Genomic DNA, 11,976 nt, shown 5'->3' on the forward strand with positions numbered 1-11,976 from the left:
AATCTTCATGGATAACCTAGTATGGGATAAATCATAAATGAAATGAATCCAAAGTTTAATTTAAAAGTACCATCTGTGAAACATCTGCTTATTTACTGTGAAGTACTGATACTGTACACAGAGACCAACATGTGTAACCCTTTAGAATTTATCATCTATTAACTAGTAACTACTGGACAGATACTTAATATGTGTTATACATGTATCTCAGGAATACTGGGTGTGTTTCAGAAAGTTAATGAGACTAAAGGAGACAATGGGTGGAGGGAATAATACTCTCTGCAGTTCTTCCCCCCTTAGGACCTCTCTGCCATCTGGGGGTCCCAGATTGCTGTATTGGGAGGTCTCTGATGCCCAAGGAATAGATACTAAGCTGTGAAGATGTTGGATCAAATCATGCTTAAAAACTCTGAGGATATATGTATATGTATATGTATAGCTGATTCACTTTGTTATAAAGCAGAAACTAACACACCATTGTAAAGCAATTATACTCCAATAAAGATGTCAAAAAAAAAAAAGAAAAAGAAAAAAAACCTCACTTTATTTTCCAAGGTCAATTTACAAAAAGGACAACCGCGAACAACATACCACAGTGACAATGAAATTTTTTGATTGCTAAAACTTGCTAAAATGTTAGGGAATGACAGATACTTTATATGTAAATGTATTTAACTCCCTTGACTATTAAGAACCTTAGCTATTATATTCAAATTTCCGGATTTTGTTTTCATGTACTGTACTTGCTGATCTTTTCTTGTTTATTTAGTGAAGGACATGGGAGAGATAGAATTTAAAAAAGCTATAATTCACATTTCTTTCCATCTGGGTTATTCCACACTTTAGATTTTAAGTCTGAATATAGAGAAGCTGGGAAACTATGTTAAGAATCAAAGGCAGGTTCAATTTAGACATATATAGATCTTAGGACTTTATAAAATACTCCTGATTACTTCTGTAATATGTGATTCAGATAATTTCTCTCTTTTTTTTTCTCTTTTTAAGTTAAACCCACATTGAGGGTGGGCTAGTTCATCTATGGCTTCTGAAAACTTGTCTAGGTGGTTTTATAATTAGACCCTTCCAGGTAACAGGAAAGTTTGATTTGACTTCCCATTTAACAGCTGTGCACCCAGCTGGGTCTGTTTGTTATAAATGAAAATGGCTCTTTAAATTTACATTCTCTGCATGACCAAGCTTGACATCTGATACAGCTTCTGGATGATGCCAAAGATAAGCACCAAAGGGTGTCAAGTTGAACCGCTGGATCATAGTGTGTAAAATAGCATTATCAGCTACAATTGTATATTTCTGTTAAAGTCAAGTATGTGACCAATGGATCTTTGAAAAATGAATTGCTTCCAGTCTTTGAATGTTTTTGTAATATGATTGAGATGAATCCTTATATGTCTATGGAGCATAGTGAAATGTGAAATATGCAAGATTATAGGTAATGGTAATATGGGGCACTTGTTGACCCAAATGATGATATTATTTTGCTTTTGGCCATGGGCTTATGGAGGAAGTGAATAATTTCTTCAAATAGTACCCATCAAACATCACAGAATGGAATGATGTATTCTTAGTTCTTGTTTTTAAAGTTGTTTTCCTTCACAGTCTGCCGATTTTGCCTTCCTTATTGAAATCAATGGTATGTACAGATTTTCCACTGGACAAGACCCTGAAGGGTCTATACAAATTTAATGAAAATCCACAAAGTTCTATCAGTACAAAAAGGCTAAAAAGAGGTAAAGTTGCTTTGTTTATTCTAAGCAGCATTTTCAGTTAATATCTATGGGAGAGTGTTGGGAGAAATGAAATTACAAAATTCTATAGAAATAGAAACATATACTTTGACTTCCCTAAAAGTGGTTTAAATTATTATCTTTTATTATTTTCAAAAGCTTCATCCGTGAAAATCAATTTATGTGCAATTAAATGTGACTTTTTCCCATCACTTTGGAGAAGATTATTAACTTGGGGTACATCCTTAAGCACATTAACATTATAAAAAATGCATATGTGTATTTTTTAAATGTGTATATGTATCGTGAACTTTTCTGGGGAGAAAGTTCCTTAGTTTTAGTTTATGTATTTATTTTTTTTAGATTTTTGAAGCAGTTCCAAAATGATTGAGAACCATACTTATTTAGTATATTTTTTTCTAAATCATTTTGGTAACGTTTTAAATTGAATGAAGTATGGTCAACCTGAAAAGTTAGTCGTTTCACCACTACCTGGCAGTCTATAATCACAACGTACCACACGAAAAAACCACTTCCCACTCATTTGCTCTCCTTATGATTTCATCAGTTTTCATCATTCATTATTCTGGTGAAATTTTGAGTATTGCATACACCTAATAGAAATAAAGTGAGACGTAATTCAAGTATCCTTTCAGTGAATTAAGTGGCCACTGTTTTTTTTGTTTTTGTTTTTGTTTTTTTTGTTTGTTTGTTTTGTGGTACACGGGCCTCTCACTGCTGCGGCCTCTCCCGTTGCAGAGCACAGGCTCCGGACACGCAGGCCCAGCGGCCATGGCTCACAGGCCCAGGCGCTCTGCGGCATGTGGGATCTTCCCGGACCGGGGCACAAACCCGTGTCCCCTGCATCGGCAGGCGGATTCTCAACCACTGCGCCACCAGGGAAGCCCAGCCACTGTTTTTGAGCAGGAATTCTTGGCTTAATAACTAATAAGGCAGTTTTTCATTTTTAAATTTTTGTTATCACAGATGTTGTACAGATGGATGGTAAAGTTTGGAAATATTAGGATTTCCAGCAAAAGCTAGTGTTTATTTAAAATAGAAACTATTTAAAACATATCAAAAGAGATGAAATTTTAGGTCATGTGACTATGTTTCTGTGCATTTATCTTTCAGCATTGAGATCAGATCCTTAGAGATGAGCTCATTTTTTCCTGGCTTAATCTAGGCAAATAAAATTAGTACTTACAGTTCAACTTTCTTTCCATTTACATTAATTGAAATTCTAGCACAAGGCTCCATTTAAAACTTAGCATCTGAATACTTTAGTTAAGATCCTTAAAACGACACTATTGATTTATAATACTTCACCAAAATGATTTTTGTATTCGAATATAACACCATTATATCTGTCACAAAAATTGGTTCTGCTCATACATAGGAAATAAGGGGAAAAAGTAAATTATTCAGTCAGATCTTTTTTCCCCAGCATTTTGAGAAGTGTTAGTAAGAAAATTCCACCTATGTTAAAGTTAATTCTTGCTGCCTTATTTAGTGTTCCTTGCATTAATAATTTTTGATAACTGGTCATGTGCCACCTTACATGCAGTTTCTCATTTAATTCTCATCACATATACAAGAGGTTGGAGTTGTGGTTATTTTTATTTCACAGGTGAAGAAACTGACACTTTCCCCAAACTACACAGATGATGAGCAGTTAGGGCAGACTGATGGTGACAGACTACAGGCCCTTCACTACAACATTATACATTTGATCTGCAATATTCCTGGATTCTATGTTCTTGAATTCACCTACTTGCTAAAATTTATTTCTAACTCCCAAACCAACACCTGCACTTTTGTGGTCATTTGCAGACATGTGCAGAGCAGCCAAAAATTTGAGTCACTAGACATGCACATTCCCAGCTGATGTCCAACAAGGCAATACTCCGTCATCGTTGGGGCTTTCATACTGTAAGCAAGTATTCTTCTCATGGCCTACTTAGCGCCACATTTTTTGCATTTTGTTAATGTTTGTTGAGGATTTCTCTGTTTAAAATGGCACTCAAGCAGAAGAGGTGAAGTGCTGTCTTGCTTTCCAAAAGGCAAAAATGCTGTCATAAGCATTAGAGAGAAAATATGTGTGTTTAGATAAGCATCGTTTAGGCATGAGTTATAGTGCTGTTGTCTGTGAGTTCAATGTCAATGAATGAACCATATATATGAAATAAAGTGTCTTTAAACAGCACACACATAAAACATGATTATGTATTATTGATCAGTTGACAAAAATGTGACAAGAGGTTCACAGGAATTTAACCCTGTATTTCTTTTGGAAACAACTGTTCACTATTGGTTAATTTACTGTTCACAGCAACTGTATAGAACAAAATTAACATGAATAGTGAGAGTCAACTGTACTGCCCTTCAACAATAATTACTCTTTATTGAAGACTTAGTAGTTTACATTCATCGTTTAGTTTCATTTTCCTCCAAGTCAAGCTACAGATGAGATATTGAGGTATGATTGGCACTCTGCTACTGGGTGATTGTGATATTTGAGTCAGGTTGTCTGCAGAGCTGGCTCTCTTTACTATTGTGGCAGAAAGCCTGGTCATTAATCCACTTTGTTAAAACTTCTGAATAAGGGTACTAATCTGTATATCTTAAACAGTTTGTAGAAGTTCTGGGCAGTGTGTGATTCTATAAAACAAACCAACCCCACCAGAATAAAACAGTAAGACTCTAAAATAATAGCTCTTCTGCAATGCTGGAGTAGTCCTATGTATTTTCAGAATATGTGGCTATTTCTGTGCAATAATTTTGGAATGACTTAAAAATTCCTTTGCCGTCCTGATTGCTTTCATTCCACAGTCTTCTTTTTTACTTTGAAATTCTATGATATGAAATTCATTGCATGGGGTGAAAACCTTCCTGTTTCTCTTCTAATACAAACCACCGGGGTGATAAAACACTAGGTAGTTCAAATAGCAATGTTCCTTCTAAACTGGGGAAATACGAATGCAGGCAGCATAGAACACTTCAGGGCCAAGCTGGGTTGGGTGCTACAGAGCAAGAGAGGCTTTCCTTGTAAGGTTCCTTGGACTGGAGGGTAGCAAGTGAAGGTGCTAGAGGTGAAAGGGCTAGTTGAAGAGCTAAAGATCTGTTTTATCTAAGACCTGCCTCTACCTTGGGTTGACTGATTAATTGGAGTGTTAACCCTTCTGTCCTACTCTCACTTGCGTAATCACCCAAAATAGTTTCTAGAGCTGTGTTCCTCAAGTTATGATACTTGACCTACCTGCATCTGAAATACCTGAGATATGAAGAATGATATTTGTGAGCCCACACCTACAAAATTATCATCTCTGTGGATGAGCCCTGAACTCTTAGGTGAGAAATTTGCAGGGGAGCAGGGGACAGAGTAACATAGTGAGAAAAAGTAGTATAGTGACAAAAAGCAGTAAACTGAAAGAAGGAATGCTTGAATTGTGCCCGGGATTCATCACTTATTAGCTGTATAACCTGGAGCAAGCCATTTAATTCCTCACTGAGGCTCAGTTGCTGTATCTCTAAAATTGAGGGTAATAGCAAAAACAACACCAATGGCTCTATTAGGGTCTAAATAAAATCAGGCATATAAAAATGCTTTGTAAGAGTAAAATTCTTGATTAATAAAGTAATGTGATATTATTCCTTTCTAAGATGGTGATAAATTAAAGTGTTTTTATAAGGTAGAGAGAATTTATATTTGAAGTTTGCATTACACAAGGGAGAAACATGGCACAGTATGGAATATATGTTGAAGAGTCACACTCTCTTCAAGTATTTTTCTCTCTCACCTGCTACAGATGTTAAAATCGTATCATTATAGAGAATTTTTATTCTAACCTCCTTTAGAATGCAAATACTTCTTGGGAGGGGAAATGCTTTGTACCTAAACTATTATTATTTAATACCTGGGGATGCCAGGACCAAGAAAGAGTACCTAAAGGGGTGAAAGGGCCTTCAATGTGACCTACAAAAAGACAAATTTTGCCTACTTCAAACTTGGTCTCTTTGTTAATTCAGTGATCAGAACACACACACACACACACACACACACACACACACACACACACACCTGTGGTGGAAAGAGGTAATTAGTAAAGCATTAGAGAAAATGGCCAAATCAACTCTGTAATTAAGCCAGAGCAGAGGAGGAAAAGGAATTATTACAGTCTATGCCAAGATATGCAAAAATTCTTTGTATAACTTTGGATGTCATAATATAGGAGATGATAGGTATAAAATCAGAGAAGCAAAGTTGTGTTGTTCGTACGCACTTCCTTTCTTTGCCAGCTACCTTAACCATGACTAACAGTGGGGAGAATCTGGCTTTAAAATACTTGGCATTTGTTTCAGTCCCTTTCTCTCCTGTGTTTGCAGTGTTCTTACCTACAGTCATCTCTCATCACCTGTGACCCACCAGCACTTCCCCTGTCAATAGCTCATAAATATCCTGCTTACCCACCACCTCTCAGAGAGGTATTTGGCAACTGTATCAGAGAGAAGAAACAGTTGCCTGCCTTTATGCAGTTAAAACAGTTTATTCATGCCTCTAGAAAAGCACTTAAAAGATTGCATTACATTATATTTTTCTCATACATATCCTTCTCTATCTTTAGAGCTCCTAGAGGTCTGCAAAATTATCTCTTCAGTTGTGCGTTCCCAGAATTTAACAGAGAGGGTCAGCACAAGGCAGGTTTTCAAAATAGGATTGCTGAAGGGATTAATATTATGATTATTACAATTTTTAGTTTGTCAATTTCTTTATAACTACTAACTTTTTGTAGTCAGATATTACCAGACTCTTTCATTTATCTTTCCAGCTTATCAGCTATTGATATCCTTTATCACATATATGCTAGTTATTCCACTTTTCATTCTAGTTTACAGTTATGACTGCAGCATACTTTTTTGCTTCATATGAAGAACTCTCTTAATTCTGGCTAGATATTTTTCACATCCTCCCATTATTGAGCTTACATTCCTTTATTTAATGTCAATAACTTCTAACTTAATTTGTTTTATTGGAATTCTATTAGAGATTTCTTTTTAGCTAGTTTTTTATCACCTTTTTCTGAATCTTCAATCCTCTAATAAAATTATTTCTAAGCACCAAATAAATCTTCCTTCTATCAAAAAAAGTTTAATCACCTTGAACAAATTCCATTTTATTCTCATGTATCATCTGGTTCATCATGACAGAATGATATTCTTATATTCTTCAAAAACACCATGGTGGTATAAGAAATATAATACTCATGTTTTGAAGATTTAACAAATAAAACTTCATTATAGAAAATTAGTAGCAAATGAATGTTTTGCAATTCTAAAGGAATTTTTTGTAAAGTAATCATCTCCAATAATAGCTCTTTATTCATTCATCGAAAATACATTTTTTAGGCACCTAGCCATGTATAATACATAGACTTCTTTTAGGTAGATGGAAGAGCTTTTAAAAAAATCCTTATTCAAATGGATCTCTCTTAAAGTATTAGAGGTTTAAAAGTAACTCAGTTTAGTGTTATCATTGATGTTTGTAATGTCATGCTGGATATTACTTAATTCAGAGAATTTCTCTGAGCAAGTGTATTTAGTTTCATTTTAAAATTATCATTTTTTTTTTTTTTGCGGTACGCGGGCCTCTCACTGTTGTGGCCTCCCCCGTTGCGGAGCACAGGCTCCGGACACGCAGGCTCAGTGGCCATGGCTCACGGGCCCAGCCGCCCCGCGGCATGTGGGATCTTCCCGGACCGGGGCACGAACCCACATCCCCTGCATCGGCAGGTGGGCTCTCAACCACTGCGCCACCAGGGAAGCCCCAAAATTATCATTTTTTAAAATCAGTTTTCTTTCCCCATTTTTATCTTCATAGAACTTTCATTTACCCTGGGAAAAGCCACATTTTGCCTTCTTATATAAAACCTTTAAAGTTTTATTTCTCCAGATTCAAACCCAAAGATTAATAGACCCTAGAATCCTTTTTGTTTCAAATGTACTATCACAGAAGGATGTTTAGTCCCAGCATTGATTCAGGAGAAATTTCGATTAGATTGTTCATGCATAGACATGATAGAAGGTTTCTTCTGAACACCAACACTTCCCTTTGTAACTTACCAGTATTCTGAGGTATTGCAAGGAGAGTAGAGGGGTGGAGAGGTTCTCTATGCGGGACAGGCTTGGAGAAAAATCCTGGGGCACAATCTGGCATCATTCCTGCCATGACCAACAGATAATAATGATAGTAGCTCTTGAATGAAAGTCCTCCCAGTCCCAACAGGAGGGACAGATAGACATTTCTAACACTCACACATTTAAAGGCTTCAGGTCTGAGTCCCAGGACGACAGTCTCCAATAAGAGAACAAATAAAAATTAGAGTAGTTATTTTATTAAAATCTGTCTGAAATTGCTCTGTGAAGCATCAGCTACATTGATGTAGGAAGTTTTGGCAATGATGGGCACAGACATTGGTGCTCTTGACTTAGGCATTGATTAACTCAAGCCATTTTTTTGGAATGAGGTATATTATAAATGAATTAATAAACAACTACAAAAAAGGCAGCCAAAAAAGGCAACCTCTGAGCCTAGGAGTGGACATCAGTGACATCAGCATTTGAGTCAAGCACCTTCAGTGCATATCTGTGATTAAGTTTTTGTTTTTGCCATTAGTCGCTATAGGAGATATCATCACAGCTAGTAAGTACTTAAAGAGAAGAAAATAGTAACACTAGGAAATTGTTGAGGAGGATTAGACCATAGGGTTCACTTACCCTTCCCTCATTTCTCCACCCCAGGGACCCTCAGTAATAATTTGGTAAGCATTTAGGAAAGGGTCAGGAGTTTAAAGAGTAGGTGGGATAGAGTCAGATAAATGCATATATTTTTATTTATTTAATTCTTATTTTCATATATTTTGGTAAAATACCTCTAATATAACATTCAGTATAAGTAACATTTTGTACATTCTCAAGGTTATGCAACCATCACCACTCTCTAATTCCAGAACATTATCATCACCTCAAAAGGAAGACTCTTTCTTTTAAATATTCTTCATCCCTCTCTCCTCCTAGCTTGTGGCAATAATTAATCTCTTTTCTGTCCCTATGGAGTTGCCTGTTCTTGATATTTCATATAATTGAAGCATATGTGGTCTCTTGTGACTGGTTTCTTTCACGTAGCATAGTGTTTCAAGGTTCATCCACATTGTAGCATGTATCAGTATTTCATTCCTTTTTGTGTGGGAAAAATATTCTATTGCATAGATGCACCATAGTTTGTTTATCCATTCATCAGCTGATGGACATTTGAGTTGTTTCCACCTTTCAGCCCTTGTGAATATTGCTGTTATGAATATTCTGGCACACAGTTTTGCTTGAACACCTGATTTCAGTTCTATCCAGGAGTGGAATTTCTGGGTTATGTGGTAATTGTATGTTTAACTTATTGAGGAATCACCAAACCATTTTCCACAGTGGATGCATCATTTTATATTCCCAAAAGCAATGCACAAAGATTCCAATTTAATTTGTAATTAAAGAAAAGGAAAAATAGTTGCAGTGTGAAAGATACCTAAAAGTTATTCAAGAATATTATGAACTGCTAAATGCTGATAATTTGAAATCTTAAGTTAATGGGTATTTTTAAGAATATAGTACTCCAAAATTGACACTGAAACATAAAATTTGTATAGATTAATAACTACACTAAATCCTTGCCCCGAAAAAGATGGTTTTATAAATGAATTCTACCACACTTCCATAAAATATATGTCTATTTTACACAATTTATTTCTTGTAGCAAAAAAGACATACAACTCATATTTTGTTGTGAGTGTAACTTTGATATCTGCATCAGTCAGGGTCCCAGCAGGAAGTGGGGAATGGAAGAGATTTTAATGAAATCTCTCACACTGGGGAATGGAAGAGATTTTAATGAAGGGACTCTTCATAATGGTTTGGGCTGACTTGAGGAAAACCAATGGAGAATAGTTTTGCATTCAGGCTTATAATAAAAGAAGCCAATATCACTCTTTGACCTAAAGGGGTAATTTGATAGAATTATTTACAAAATCCAGAGTGGAGCTGGAACCTTTGGTAGAAGGATGCATCGAACTGCAATCTAACAGAAAGGACATTGGGGGAGTAAATACCCAGACTTCACTCATATCCTGCCCTTGAATCTCCTGCCAGAAGGAGGTCGTTGACAACGATCTCAGAAGCCAGAGGGCAAAGGAGCCCATTGATGGAAACCATTCAGTCATGTTCCATGATACAAAGCAGGGAGAAGAATAGAGAATAAGTTCAGAAGGACAAATGAAAAAATATGTAGCAGAATGTCAAAACTAGATGAAGACACTGAGAAAATGAATGTGTAAGTCGATTTCTTTTTTGAGCATACACTATACTTTTCTAAGTACTAATTAGCCAACAAAATAAGCAGCACATTTTTAAAAACACACCATGAATCAAAGAGGATTTATCTCAGGAATGCAAGGACAGTCAACATCAGAACATGTAAAAACATAATTTATCACACTAATGGATGGAGGGGAAACATTATATGATCATCTCAATATACATAGAAAAAACTTCTGATAATGCTCATAATTCATTTCAGATTTTTAAAAAAATGTTCTTTAAAAAGTAGGAATAAAAGGAAATCTCCTTAATCAGATAAAATCTATCTTTCCTCACCTCTCCTGATACCCATCCCCAACTGCAATATAAAGCAAAACGAACAAAATAACAAACACAAACCAATACCAAATGTTATATTTAATGATGGAATTTTAGAGGCTTCCTTTTAATATTAGGAATTAGGCAAAAACTCTGATATACTACTGCTTAACATAGTACTGGAAGTTCTGTCCAATTAAATACAAAGAAAAAAACATGTTTGTGAATTAAAAGGAATAAGACAAATGTTCAGTATTTGTAATTAATTGACTATTTGCAAAGAAAACCCCATATAATTAGCAAACTGTTAGACCTATTAAGATAACAAGATCAATATGCAAAAATCACTAGCATTTCTTTGCAATAGGAATAAACATGCAGAAATTGAAATAGAAAATAGGATACTATTTACAATCACAATAAAGACTATGAAGCTTGGGCTTCCCTGGTGGCGCAGTGGTTGAGAGTCCGCCTGTCGATCCCGGTCCGGGAAGATCCCACATGCTGCTGAGCGGCTGGGCCCCTGAACCATGGCCGCTGAGAGCTCCGGAGCCTGTGCTCCTCAACGGGAGAGGCCACAGCAGTGAGAGCCCCGCGTACCGCAAAAAAAAAAAAAAAAAAAAAACTATGACGCTTTTAGAAATTAAGCACTCAATTCCTGAGGTAACAAAGTTCAGAGTTAATTCCCAATGTCTTGTTTCCTTTTGCTTCCTACATCTAATTCACCATTGTCTGAAATAGTTCCCAAATCTTTCCGCTTCTCTTCACCTCTATACTATCACTTATGTTCAAGCAACCATCATGTTTAGGTTTTTGTTCAGTGAAGTCACCGGAGACAAAATTAACAGCTGATAGACTGGGAGAAAATATTTGCAACATTTAAAAAGTCAACTTTTAATTTTAGAAAAGTTTAGTGATAGTACAGAGATTTTATACATACTCTCTAGACAATCCCCCTTACTGTTAACATCTTATATTTGTATGATTCCTTTGCCACAACTAATGAATCCACACTGATATAATATCATTTATTAAAATTTATAGTAAATTTTCATTTACTTTATTCACATTTCCTTAATCTATTATCATTTTTATGTTCCAGGACACTGAAAATTATTCTTACATTAATTCATAATAAAAATATAAATTAAAAACCTGTGGATGTCATTTTATACTCATTTAATTGGTGAAAATGAGAAAATTAGTTAGCTCATGGCTGTTAAAGATGGCAGGATTTGGGAATCTTGTACTCGATTTTTGAGAGTGTAATTTAGTGAAGTCCATTTTAGAGAGCAAACTGGCAGATTTTAGTAAAACTGAGTAAGTACCTACTCACTCTGGGACATATATACCCAAGAGACTTGCCTTCAGGTACACAAAGAGACACTCATGAGGCTATTTATGGTAGTAATGTATGAGTAAGAAGTTGGAGGCAACCCACATGTTTATCATATATGAATGGGTAAATGACATGTAGTTATGCATATCATAGAATATTAATCAGAAGTAAAAACCTAGATTTGCATATAGCAACATATATTGCATGTCAAAA

The sequence above is a fragment of the Lipotes vexillifer genome, unplaced genomic scaffold (genome assembly GCF_000442215.2).
Source record: "Lipotes vexillifer unplaced genomic scaffold, Lipotes_vexillifer_v1.1 scaffold1187, whole genome shotgun sequence".
In the NCBI taxonomy this organism is placed as follows: domain Eukaryota; kingdom Metazoa; phylum Chordata; class Mammalia; order Artiodactyla; family Lipotidae; genus Lipotes; species Lipotes vexillifer.